This window comes from Hyla sarda, chromosome 1, assembly GCF_029499605.1.
Source record: "Hyla sarda isolate aHylSar1 chromosome 1, aHylSar1.hap1, whole genome shotgun sequence".
Taxonomy (NCBI): Eukaryota; Metazoa; Chordata; class Amphibia; order Anura; family Hylidae; genus Hyla; species Hyla sarda.
Window position 1 is genome coordinate 49,678,715 of NC_079189.1, and position 13,090 is coordinate 49,691,804.

The 13,090-nt window shown below is 43.2% G+C and overlaps 1 protein-coding gene across 9 annotated transcripts in view; it reads left to right on the forward strand.

The window, feature by feature from the left end:
- The window catches only part of GRK4 (G protein-coupled receptor kinase 4), a 304,831-nt gene that overhangs the window by 32,012 nt on the left and 259,729 nt on the right, over positions 1-13,090 (forward strand). For 4 of the 9 annotated variants that reach the window (XM_056555009.1, XM_056555014.1, XM_056555008.1 and 1 more), the window contains exons 1-2: positions 9,810-9,916; positions 10,711-10,820. The exons of 2 other annotated variants lie outside the window; for them this stretch is intronic. The gene's annotated coding sequence lies outside the window, so the exon portion shown is untranslated. Of the gene's footprint in view, positions 1-9,809; positions 9,917-10,710; positions 10,821-13,090 lie in introns of those variants that run through there. 3 more of the 9 variants (XM_056555011.1, XM_056555010.1, XM_056555012.1) reach the window with 2 other exon arrangements.

A 13,090-nucleotide genomic window follows, 5' to 3' on the forward strand; every position in this document is an offset into this window, starting at 1 on the left:
CTGGATCCATTTGTAGTCCCTGGCCAGAGACCAAGTATCCTAGGAAAGGAAGAGATTGGCATTCAAACAGACATTTCTCTATTTTGGCATAGAGTTGATTATCACGAAGTCTCTGAAGAACCATACGGACATGCTGGCGGTGTTCTTCTAGATTGGCAGAAAAAATCAGGATATCGTCCAGATATACAACAACACAGGAGTATAAGAGATCACGAAAAATTTCATTAACAAAGTCTTGGAAGACGGCAGGGGCGTTGCACAGGCCAAAGGGCATGACCAGATACTCAAAGTGTCCATCTCTGGTGTTAAATGCCGTTTTCCATTCATCCCCCTCTCTGATGCGGATGAGATTATAAGCACCTCTTAAGTCCAGTTTGGTAAAGATGTGGGCACCTTGGAGGCGATCAAAGAGTTCAGAGATGAGGGGTAGGGGGTAGCGGTTCTTAACCGTGATTTTATTAAGACCGCGGTAGTCAATGCAAGGACGTAGAGAGCCATCTTTTTTGGACACAAAGAAAAATCCGGCTCCGGCAGGAGAGGAAGATTTACGGATAAAGCCCTTTTTTAAATTTTCCTGGACGTATTCAGACATGGCAAGAGTCTCTGGGGCGGACAGAGGATAAATTCTGCCCCGGGGTGGAGTAGTGCCCGGGAGGAGGTCGATAGGACAATCATAAGGCCTGTGAGGAGGTAGAGTCTCAGCTTGTTTTTTGCAAAAAACATCCGCAAAGTCCATATAGGCCTTAGGGAGACCGGTTACAGGAGGAACCACAGAGTCACGGCAAGGGTTACTGGGAACCGGTTTTAGGCAGTCCTTGGAACAAGAGGGCCCCCAACTCTTGATCTCCCCAGTGGACCAATCCAGGGTTGGGGAATGAAGTTGAAGCCAGGGAAGTCCAAGGAGAATTTCAGAAGTGCAATTGGGGAGGACCAAAAGTTCAATCCTCTCGTGATGAGGTCCGATGCACATTAGAAGGGGCTCCGTGCGAAAACGTATGGTACAGTCCAATCTTTCATTGTTTACACAATTGATGTAGAGGGGTCTGGCGAGACTGGTCACCGGGATGTTGAACCTGCTGACGAGAGAGGCCAAAATAAAATTTCCTGCAGATCCGGAGTCCAAGAAGGCCACAGCAGAGAAGGAGAAGGCAGAGGCAGACATCCGCACAGGCACAGTAAGACGTGGAGAAGCAGAGTAGACATCAAGGACTGTCTCACCTTTGTGCGGAGTCAGCGTACGTCTTTCCAGGCGGGGAGGACGGATAGGACAATCCTTCAGGAAGTGTTCGGTACTAGCACAGTACAGGCAGAGATTCTCCATACGGCGTCGTGTCCTCTCTTGAGGTGTCAGGCGAGACCGGTCGACCTGCATAGCCTCCACGGCGGGAGGCACAGGAACAGATTGCAGGGGACCAGAGGAGAGAGGAGCCGGGGAGAAGAAACGCCTCGTGCGAACAGAGTCCATATCCTGGCGGAGCTCCTGACGCCTTTCGGAAAAACGCATGTCAATGCGAGTGGCTAGGTGAATGAGTTCATGTAGATTAGCAGGGATTTCTCGTGCGGCCAGAACATCTTTAATGTTGCTGGATAGGCCTTTTTTAAAGGTCGCGCAGAGGGCCTCATTATTCCAGGATAATTCTGAAGCAAGAGTACGGAATTGTACGGCATACTCGCCAACGGAAGAATTACCCTGGACCAGGTTCAACAGGGCAGTCTCAGCAGAAGAGGCTCGGGCAGGTTCCTCAAAGACACTTCGAATTTCCGAGAAGAAGGAGTGTACAGAGGCAGTGACGGGGTCATTGCGGTCCCAGAGCGGTGTGGCCCAAGACAGGGCTTTTCCAGACAGAAGGCTGACTACGAAAGCCACCTTAGACCTTTCAGTGGGAAACTGATCCGACATCATCTCCAGGTGCAGGGAACATTGGGAAAGAAAGCCACGGCAAAACTTAGAGTCCCCATCAAATTTATCCGGCAAGGATAGTCGTAGACCAGAAGCGGCCACTCGCTGCGGAGGAGGTGCAGGAGCTGGCGGAGGAGATGATTGCTGAAGCTGTGGTAGTAACTGCTGAAGCATAACGGTTAGTTGAGACAGCTGTTGGCCTTGTTGCGCTATCTGTTGCGACTGCTGGGCGACCACCGTGGTGAGGTCAGCGACAACTGGCAGAGGAACTTCAGCGGGATCCATGGCCGGATCTACTGTCACGATGCCGGCTGGCAGGTAGTGGATCCTCTGTGCCAGAGAGGGATTGGCGTGGACCGTGCTAGTGGATCGGTTCTAAGTCACTACTGGTTTTCACCAGAGCCCGCCGCAAAGCGGGATGGTCTTGCTGCGGCGGTAGTGACCAGGTCGTATCCACTAGCAACGGCTCAACCTCTCTGGCTGCTGAAGATAGGCGCGGTACAAGGGAGTAGACAGAAGCAAGGTCGGACGTAGCAGAAGGTCGGGGCAGGCAGCAAGGATCGTAGTCAGGGGCAACGGCAGGAGGTCTGGAACACAGGCTAGGAACATACAAGGAAACGCTTTCACTGGCACGATGGCAACAAGATCCGGCAAGGGAGTGCAGGGGAAGTGAGGTGATATAGGGAAGTGCACAGGTGAACATACTAATTGGAACCACTGCGCCAATCAGCGGCGCAGTGGCCCTTTAAATCGCAAAGACCCGGCGCGCGCGCGCCCTAGGGAGCGGGGCCGCGCGCGCCGGGACAGGACCGACGGAGAGCGAGTCAGGTACGGGAGCCGGGGTGCGCATCGCGAGCGGGCGCTACCCGCATCGCGAATCGCATCCCGGCTGGAGGCGGTATCGCAGCGCCCCGGGTCAGTGGATCTGACCGGAGCGCTGCAGTGAGGAGAGTGTAGCGAGCGCTCCGGGGAGGAGCGGGGACCCGGAGCGCTCGGCGTAACACTTATTACGCTTATTAGGCATCCACACAAATGTATTAACTCAAAGAGTTCCAAGGGCAGGGGTAAACTTCTCATAGCAGCAAATAAGTTATTCACACATTCTATCACCATAACAATATATGTGACACTACATATATGAAATAAAAAAAAAATAGAGAATAGGTTTTGTTTATACATTTTCCTAAATAAAATGTTTATTTACTTAATTCTGTTAATGAGAGCTAGAGATATGCTAGAGATGAGAGATTTGCCAAGTTAAAAAAAAAAATTGATTCGATACGAATAAATTCTCAGCAAATTTTTATTAGTAATGTATTTTAATAATGTGTTTAATAAAGTGTGTGTGTTTCACTTTTTTTCAAAATTTTTTTACATTTTTTAATGTAGAGGTACTTCTACTAGCAGAGGTACTACTACTCTTATCATGGAACAGTCTGTTCTACGCTGGGAATAGTAGTCTATTCACAGCATGGAACAGACTGTTCCATGATAAGAGTAGTAGTACCTCTGCTAATTGACAGATGGCCCTGGGTGTCACTCCTGACACCCGCTGCGATCGCCCTGTATAATGTATAGATGCGGGCGGCTTTCTCGCATCTAGATAGGACGATCGCATCTGTCCTCAACTGCAGGTACTACTGCTCCCAACATGGAGCACACTCTGCTCCATGCTGGGAGCTGTAGTACCTGCATTAATAGACATATCGCAGCGGGTGTTACTTCTGACACCCGATGCGATCGTCCTGTATAATGTTCTGGTCCCACTATAGTATGAGTATATGCCATATATATATATATATATATATATATATACCTATTATTCATATTTCCCACAGAGATCTGTGATTGGCTGGAACCAACTGGCCCATCACAGCACTCTGCGGGAACAAAAACTAGAAAAAAAATTATGAAATACACTCCTTATTCATTTTTAATATTGAGAGCTGAATTTTCTGGTCCCTGCCCGCTCCCGAAAATTGAAAGACAAAAAAAAAAATGTTAATATAAATTTTTCATTTTTGGGAGCGGGCAGGGACCAGAAAATTCAGCGCTCAATATTAAAAATGAATAAGGAGTGCATTTCATAATTTTTTTTCTAGTTTTTGTTCCCGCAGAGAGCTGTGATTGGCCAGATGGTTCCAGCCAATCACAGCTCTCTGCAGGAATTATGAATAATAAGTATATATACGGCATATACTCATACTACAGTGGGACCAGAGAAGAGCAGCCGCCCGCCCGCATCTATACATTATACGGGACTATCGCATGGGGTGTCAGAAGTGACACCCGCTGCGATCTGTCTATTAATGTAGGGACTACAGCTCCCAGCATGGAGCAGAGTGTGCTCCATGTTGGGAGCAGTAGTACCTGCAGCTAAGCAGGTGTCACTCCAGACACCCACTGCGATCGTCCTATCTATTGCAGATATACAAGCGTAGGAGAAAGCCGCTCGCATCTATACATTATACAGGACGATCGCAGGGGTGTCGCTAATGTAGAAATTCGCTATTTCGAATCGAGTCGAAGTTTGTATTCGGTCCGAATCTAATTTTTCATGAAATTCTGAACTAGTTCAACTTCGTCCGATTCAATTCGCTCATCTCTAATGAGAGTTAGAAATTGTCACCAAATAAAGTGTAATATATAAAAAAAAAAAATAGAGGAAAAAATTAACTAAAAAAAATTAATTATTAAAGTTAATGTTCCTCTTCATAAAGAACTATTTTATTATTAATGTATAAACTCTCACCTTCATTATCCTCACCACTGGCTCGTATGCTAGCACACTAATCACACTGTCTAACTGTTTTGTCTGTCTGGCAGGCTTGTTGTAGATAATGGTGCCCACTGCTTACATCAGCGTTCCAGACCAGTGAAAAGCAGTGGCGTGGAGCAGGGTGTTGGTGGAAATCTGTGCATGGTATGCAGTCAGCATATGAGCTCCATCCCTTTCCCAGGCAAACCGGGAGCAGGGAGGTTTTTGCCTGCGGGAGTGTAAAGCATTTTTTTCAATATATATATATATGTGTGTATATATATATATATATATATATATATATATATATATATATTTATACATACAGTATAGATAGGCACAAGTTTTGATAAATCTCCCCAATTGACTGGTGGACTTACAGTCTGGTGAGCATGAATCCTATCTACTAGAGTTAGCTACGAGAATAAAATGTCATGTGTAACTCTTTTTACAAAAATTTAAAGGGTCTCTGTCATTCTAAAAAAAAAAAAATCTTTTAATATGTCACAGTGTTCAGAACTCCATTGATCTCTACAACTTGGAGAAGTGCGTGGCTAAAGGGATTTTTCCATCTCATTACGTTGTCCTTTATCTATAGGATATGGAATATCAAGTATCTATAGGGGTTTGACCACTGGGACCCTGTTCCTGAAAACAGGGACATAATTGCCACTTAAATGAGTTGTGAAAACCTCCCCTGGCAGCCACTATATTCATTCCCTATGGGGCTGCCAAACATTTCCTAGTTCAAAGCTTGAAAATGTTCATCAGCCACATACAGTCATGGCCGTAAACGTTGGCACCCTTGACATTTTTCTAGAAAATTAAGTATTTCTCACAGAAAAGGATTGCAGTAACACATGTTTTGCTATACACATATTTATTCCCTTTGTGTGTATTGGAACTAAAGCAAAAAAGGGAGGGAAAAAAAGCAAATTGGACATAATGTCACACCAAACTCCAAAAATGGGCTGGACAAAATTATTGGCACCCTTAACTTAATATTTGGTTGCATACCCTTTGGAAAAAATAACTGAAATCAATCGCTTCCTATAACCATCAATAAGCTTCTTACACCTCTCAGGGGGAATGTTGGACCACTCTTCAAACTGCTCCAGGTCTCTCTTATTGAAAGGGCGCCTTTTCCCAAAAGCAATTTTAGGATCTCTCCACAGGTGATCAATGGGATCTAGATCTGGACTCATTGCCAGCCACTTCAGAACTCTCCAGCCCTTTGTTGCCATCCATTTCTGGGGGCTTTTTACGTATTTTTGGGGTCATTGTCCTGCTGGAAGACCCAAGATCTTGGACGCAAACCCAGCTTTCTTACACTGGGCTGTACAGTGTGAACCAAAATCCGTTGGTAATCCTCAGATTTCATGATGCCTTGCACATCATTGAACCTCCATCATATTTCACTGTAGGTACTCTGTTCTTTTCTTTGTAGGCCTCATTCCATTTTCGGTAAACAGAAGAAAGATGTTCTTTGCCAAAAAGCTCTATCTTGGTCTCATCTGTCTACAAGATGTTTTACCAGAAGGATTTTGGCTTACTCAAGTTAATTTTGGCAAAATGTAGTCTTTTTTATGTCTCTGTGTCATAAGTGGGGTCCTCCTGGGTCTCCTGCCATAGCATTTCATTTAATTTAAATGTCGACGGATAGTTCACGCTGACACTGATGCTCCCTGAGCCTGCAGGACAGCTTGAATATCTTTGGAACTTGTTTGGGGCTGCTTATCCACCTCCTGGACTATCCTGTGTTGACACCTTTCATGAATTTTTCTCTTCCGACCATGGCCAGGGAGATTAGCTACAGTGCCATGGGTTGCAAACTTCTTGATAATGTTGTGCACTGTGGACTAAGGCAAATCTAGATCACTGGAGATGGGCTTATAACCTTGAGATTGTTGATATTTTTCTACAATTTTGGTTGTCAAGTCCTCAGACAGTTCTCTTCTCCTCTTTCTGTTGTCCATGCTTAGTGTGGCACACACAGATACACAATGCAAAGACTAAGTGAACTTCTCTCCTTTTTATCTGCTTTCAGGTGGGATTTTTATATTGCCCACACCTATTACTTGCCCCAGGTGAGTTTAATGGAGCATCACATGCTTGAAACAATCTTATTTTTCAACAATTTTGAAAGGGTGCCAATAATTTTGTCAAGCCCATTTTTGGAGTTTGGTGTGACATTATGTCCAATTTGCTTTTTTTCCTCCCTTTTTTGGTTTAGTTCCAATACACACAAAGGGAATAAACATGTGTATAGCAAAACACGTGTTACTGCAATCCTTTTCTGTGAGAAATACTTCATTTTCTAGAAAAATTTCAGGGTTGCCAACATTTACGGCCATGACTGTAGCAGCCACATAGAAGAATGGAGTTGTGGAGTCGAGTAGACGCATTCTGTACCATTTTTTCAAGGGGCAGTTATGTCACTATTTTCATGGATTGCCAGTGGTCCTAGAGGTTGTACCCTTACTGATTATACTGATCTACTTGTTATCACAGGATAGGGCATAACTTAATGAGATAGGAAAACCCCCTTTAGGCATTTTACTCCCCGGCTCACTGCGATATTCATCTCACTGCTTGAGACAAGCACATTTATAATTTCATGGGGCTTGTCTTCTCTTCTATGGGACTGCAGGAGTAAGGGGCGCTCTGGCTATATCAAAGAGATAGGTAGGGGTCTGAACACTCTGACCTCAAACAATCAAAACTTTTGACATCTCCCTGCAACAGATTTTTATAATGACAGGGGACACTTTAAAACTAACTTCTGATTCTCCCATTTATTTTTTATTCCTATGTAGTAACCACTAAACTCACCCCACAATGCTTGCAGCTCATGCTGCCACAAGATATTTAATAAATGTCTCACCCCAGAAATTTAGACACTTATAACCTACCCAGTTGGGGATAGGTGATATGTGTTTATTGTGGCACAACCACTTTAATTTGAGGGGTACTATGGGGCTGTACCCCTCAAATTAAAGTGTCTGTTTACGGGGAGGGGGTCCGACCGATGGGACAACCTATCGATCTCCTGTACTGGGCCCCTTACTTACTTGTCCTTGACGAGCTTCAGTCCCCACCTTCTGAGATGAGCACAAGTGAAAGCCTGTTTAGCCAATCTGGGGCTGGGAACAAAATTGGTCAAGTAGGTACTCACAAGTCACAAGCTTGCTGCCAAAAAGGCTGAATAAAGACTACAGACAGAAGGAAATGTCTACCTGGTGGGCACCACACTGAACACAAGAGTGGGGTTGCATTGCATATAAATTGTGTAATACATTAGGAAGTGAGTGCAGGCACTAATGTCTGATCTAGGTCCACATCAGTGTTGACAAAAATGTCATTAAGCCAGTCTCTAATGATCCTAGATTGTTCTGCTAGATGTAGGAAATGAATATTGGGAAATTAAGGCCACCATGGACTTTTGGTATTTGAAGAATGAGGAATAATAATTTGGGCTTTTTATTGTGCCATATAAATGTACTGTATAGGAAATTAATCTGTCATTCGTTCGAGTAAGATTGGAAGTGCTTGTAATAAATACAGTAACCTGGGGATTTCAACCATCTTTAGAATAGAAAGAATTGCTTCTAGGCCATCAGGGAGGTCTGCAACGATTGGATATAAGGTTTGTTGAATACAAGGCAGTTTTTTACCCAAGGTAAAGAACAGGCTTGATGCTCCAGCATAGCACAGTAGAAGTGGTCCAGAGGGGTATGTCGAATCCTTTCAGTAAAAGAGCCTCACATTTGTCTAGATTCAAATTGAAGCCTGATAAAGAGCGCTTCTTTTGTTGGTCAACTAAGAGGATGGGGAGCAATTATTGGGGTTCAGAAATCAGGAGGAGAATGTCATCCACAAAAGCAGCTATTTTGTAGTCCTTGGCACAAATTTTGATGCTGGAGTACAGAGGGGATTCCTCGATTTACCTAGGCTGAGGGGAGAATGGAGATTCCTGAACCGTGACCCTAGAGAGTTTCATAGAAGGGATCTTTTTTCCATTGACCATCAGCACTGTGTGTGCTTGGTTATGCAGATAATTAAATCTTTGTATGTTAGGTTGTAAAGTGTAATAAGGTAGGGGGTCAGTTCTGGAGAGAGCAGTTTGTAATACTTGGTGATTCGACTGTCCAGCCAGGTGGCTTTTGGTGGGGATTAAGATGTAATAGCCTGTCATACGTACTCCTTTGTGATGTCCTGATCTAAGAACAGTTTTTCACCTCTCATGACACTGGGAAGGGAAACTGAATTAAAAAAAGAGCAAACAGCGTATGTATATTTCGGCATTAAAATGTCCTAAAGTGTTAGTGACAAGAAAGAAAGAGTTGGCCCACTACTCTAGAAAGTGTGTTACTGCTAATGGGAAATATTTACATTACGTACAAATGGTTTAATTTTTTTTTCTCAGCCATCTTATTGTATACATAACAAATCATCCATTGGGAACTATACTTAGCTTGAATTCCTGGACCTTACATAGTGTAGTACTTATCCAAGTGTATGTTAGAGCAGTGGCAATGGCATACCATGCGATGGACTTTCTGGAACACATTCCACATCTCATGTCTCAGGCTTAATGAAGACCAGCTGGAATCTACTGTACTCGAAGCAGCAGAAATGAATCTCCCCCGTTATCTGTTACTACTCGCTTGCAGCTCTGGACCTTCAACTATTTAGAACAGATGTTAAATTGACGTAGTTGCTGCATTGAAAATAAACAAATAAGAGGAGGATTTGGCAAACGACTTCTCTGAAGTCACTCTGAATAACCCATACTTTGTGTTTATATTGGTACACATAAATAAATACTCGCGTTTATTTGGTAGGAAGCTCTCTGTGCTCAGAAGAACTTAAGGTCCCAGTGTCAAAAAGAGTCTTCAGAGTATTAGAACAAAGAAATATTCATGCAAAAATTGAGGGGGAGTTTTATTTGCAAATGTGAATACACTCTACATTGTATCATCATTGGAAAAGCTGAAATAGAGTTGAAATCTGTCGAGAGATATCATATAGAGTGAAATGGTTAGTTTGTGAGCTATGATTAGGTCATATACATGAGATAGAAAGCTGTAATGTCTACCGTTGTATTCAGACTCCCTCATTTCTGTATTCTCATCCTTTGTTGCCTCCAAGAAAAGTGTCCATGTTACAATTCTGATCAGAGATGTGGATCCTTGAGCTGCAGTTGGCTTGGCACTTGCTAAACTGAGATGCAGAGTCTAAGGAATCTCCGCAAGAAGGTATGAACTTTCCTGAATGGATTCTATGGTCACCAATTGGTGGCAGGTATACTGCTAGGAATGTGTAAAACAGAAGTAGTGGCAGATTTAGGATAGAAGCCATAAGTCATCATCGAGAGAGTGGTCAGGACTCGGTGGATGCGCCAAAGACATAATCCAGTAGACGGGTCAGGTGTCAAAACTAGGAGGTTGAATTAGAACTGCCAGACAACAAAACTGAAGGACCAAAACATAGGGAGAATCCAGAGGCAGGGCTAAGCTCAGAGTCAGGGTCAAAGCCCAATATAGTTGCTTCTTAGACTGCACCCCCATTATTAAAATTAGGTTCACGCCCATCTGACAATTCCCTGAAATGTTAATTTTAAAACCCACATATTAGGAATGGGAGAACATATCAAGAAATTGTAAAATGGTGTGTCAACAGGCTCTGCTAAGCTAATTAATAACAGTAGTAACATTTTAGTTTTTTGGTGGATCACAGGTCCTCGTTAAGTATGTGCCATTAAGAGGATGGTCCAAAAAAAAGAGTAAATGGCCCTTTAATTTGTAAACGTTTGTAAAGTGTTGCTGGATTGCAAAAATAAATAAGTTGACGCTACCAAGCATGGCTGTTTATTTAGTGACAGAACTAACCTGCAGCAGCTAGTAGAGCTGAGGGACTTGCCATTCACCTCCATTATCTTTTGATACTGATGGGCAAAATGACCCACCAGATGGGCTGTTTGGTAGACCTTGATATGGCACATTAATGGTGTAGGTTAATATTGTGATAATACTTTGTCTCTTGTCCACAGCAGGCTGTGTTTTCATCCTCATGATACGCATTGGACCTCCAGCACTTACGGTCCTGGGTATAACTATCTTAGACATCCCAACAAGTAGGCACCTTTCTAAAGCGAGAAGGGTAAATTTATTAGTCTGTTCTAGAGTCTAGTATAGAAAAGTACTGTTGACTATGCACATAGAGTGGCAAGGTGGGAATAGGGTAATAGAGGGCCCAAGTGTGGGGAACAGACCAGGCCCTACAGTCTATTCAGTCTCCTTTTTATGTCGGTGTATTACAAGAAAAGAAAAGGGATCCCTGTGGTCAGTGAAAAAAGTGTTCAACAAACTGGACATCTACTCCAAAACTTTTTAATTAGAAATATAGAAATAGAGATTTAAAAAAACAAAAAACAATTTGATGATTAATATTTTCAGATTTTCCTGATTGGTTGCAGTGTTTTAGTCCAAGGATGTTTTTGAATTTGGTTTCAAAGAATTAGCCAAAGTGCATAAAACATGGAACTTTGTGGGACCTACAGTTTTTTTAAGGTTTTTCTTGACTTGATGTTCTTTTTAATACCGACGTCTGAATAGAAAAAGAACAGCACATGACGTGCAGCAAAGAGCGCAGATTGATTTTACTGAGAGAGAAGAGAGAAAAAACTGTGTGTGTCTTTTGTCATGTTCTTCGGTATTACCGCTCTGTCACATTTGGTTTCTGTTCTCTATGCTTACAAAAATGTTCTCTTCTGTCCAAGCCTTAATTTGATTATGATCCTTTTTTCAGTGCATTAGATGTTTTCTCTCGTAGAACTTGCCACAATCCCGTGCCGCTGGGAAATTAAAATGTCAATGAGGGGGGAGAAGAAAAGATCAATTTTACAGGGTTACATTCATGTATGCGATATCACTTCAGGCAAGCAATAATTGCAACGATGACACTGGAGGCTAACTGAAATGTCCTCATTTTAATTTAGAAATCATGCGTCAGGAAGTTTTGAGGACCAACTAGTGCCTCTGCATGTTAGTACCTGGGTTGTTGGTTGTGAGTTGTAACTGGGGTTTAGACTAAGGGATTGAAAGAGTTTACATTTTCTATGTTCCCCCGTCCCTTTGTTGTTTGGTTCCAGTTCAGGTGTTCCGTGTAAGGCTGGGTTCACATCACGTTTTTGCCATACTGTTTTCAATCAGTTTTTCTAAAGAAGTCTGTATGGCAAAAAAACGGATGGAACAGTATGGGAAAAGTAAACTGTATGCGTTTTTAAACCGTATACTGTTTTTAAAAGGGCATACTGTTCCGTCCGTTTTTATAAAAAAAAAAAACATACATATTTGAAAATGTTGTCCATTTTTAATGGGAGGGGTGTTGGATGGGGACTTTAGGATGCAAATGCGCATGTGCAAAATAAAGACTGTATACGATTTCCCGTATGGAACCGTATACATGTGCGTTTTCCATTGACGTCCATGTTAAAAAAAAAAAACATATGTGGTTGCAGTACGGTTTTTAAACCGGAGTCAAAACCATGGTTGACCAATATTTTGTCTCCGGTTTAAGAACCGTACTGCAACTGCATACGTTTTAGTTTTTTTTACATGGACATCAATGGGAAAGGCACATGTATACGATTCCATACGGGAAACAGTATACAGTTTTTACTTTGCACATGCGCATTTGCATCCTAAAGTGGGCGGGGCTTAACCGCGGGGCCCACACTCAGCCGTATAGGGAACCGTAGTGAATGTATGTCTATGAGCCGACTGGAGTGAACCGCATTCTCCGGTCGGCTGCTTTTTCGTCCGTATGCGGTTTCCCGACCGCAAGCAAAAACGTAGTCGACCACGTTTTTGCTTGCGGTCGGGAAACCGCATACGCCCGAAAAAGCAGCCGACCGGAGGCTGCGGTTCACTCCGGTCGGCTCATAGACATACATTCACTACGGTTCCCTATACGGCTGAGTGCGGGCCCCGCGATTAAGCCCCGCCCACCCCTCCTCCCAGCCGTATACGGGAACCGTAATGACAAACCGTAGTGTGAACCCAGCCTAAGACAATTGCCACAACTGAAGGTAATTCTCCTTGTTGGAACATTATTTAGGGTGTGTTCACATGTTCAGGTTTTTAACTGCAATTATTGAATAAAAAGCTATGAACAAATCATAAGTGGAGGACATGTATAAAGGAAAGAATGAGAATCTTTTCCAACCCATTTTTGGCTTTGTATTCGATAATTGTAAATTAAAACCTGAATAAATGAATGAAAACCTCCTCACTGATAAACCTATTCTAGTTAGATACTTGTAAATACAGATATTCTGGGTCATATACAAAGAAGGATGTAAAAGGGGTACTCCGCTGCCCTGCTTCGGAAGCTCCGCTCCCCAGCGTCCGGAAGTTTATTGTTCCAAA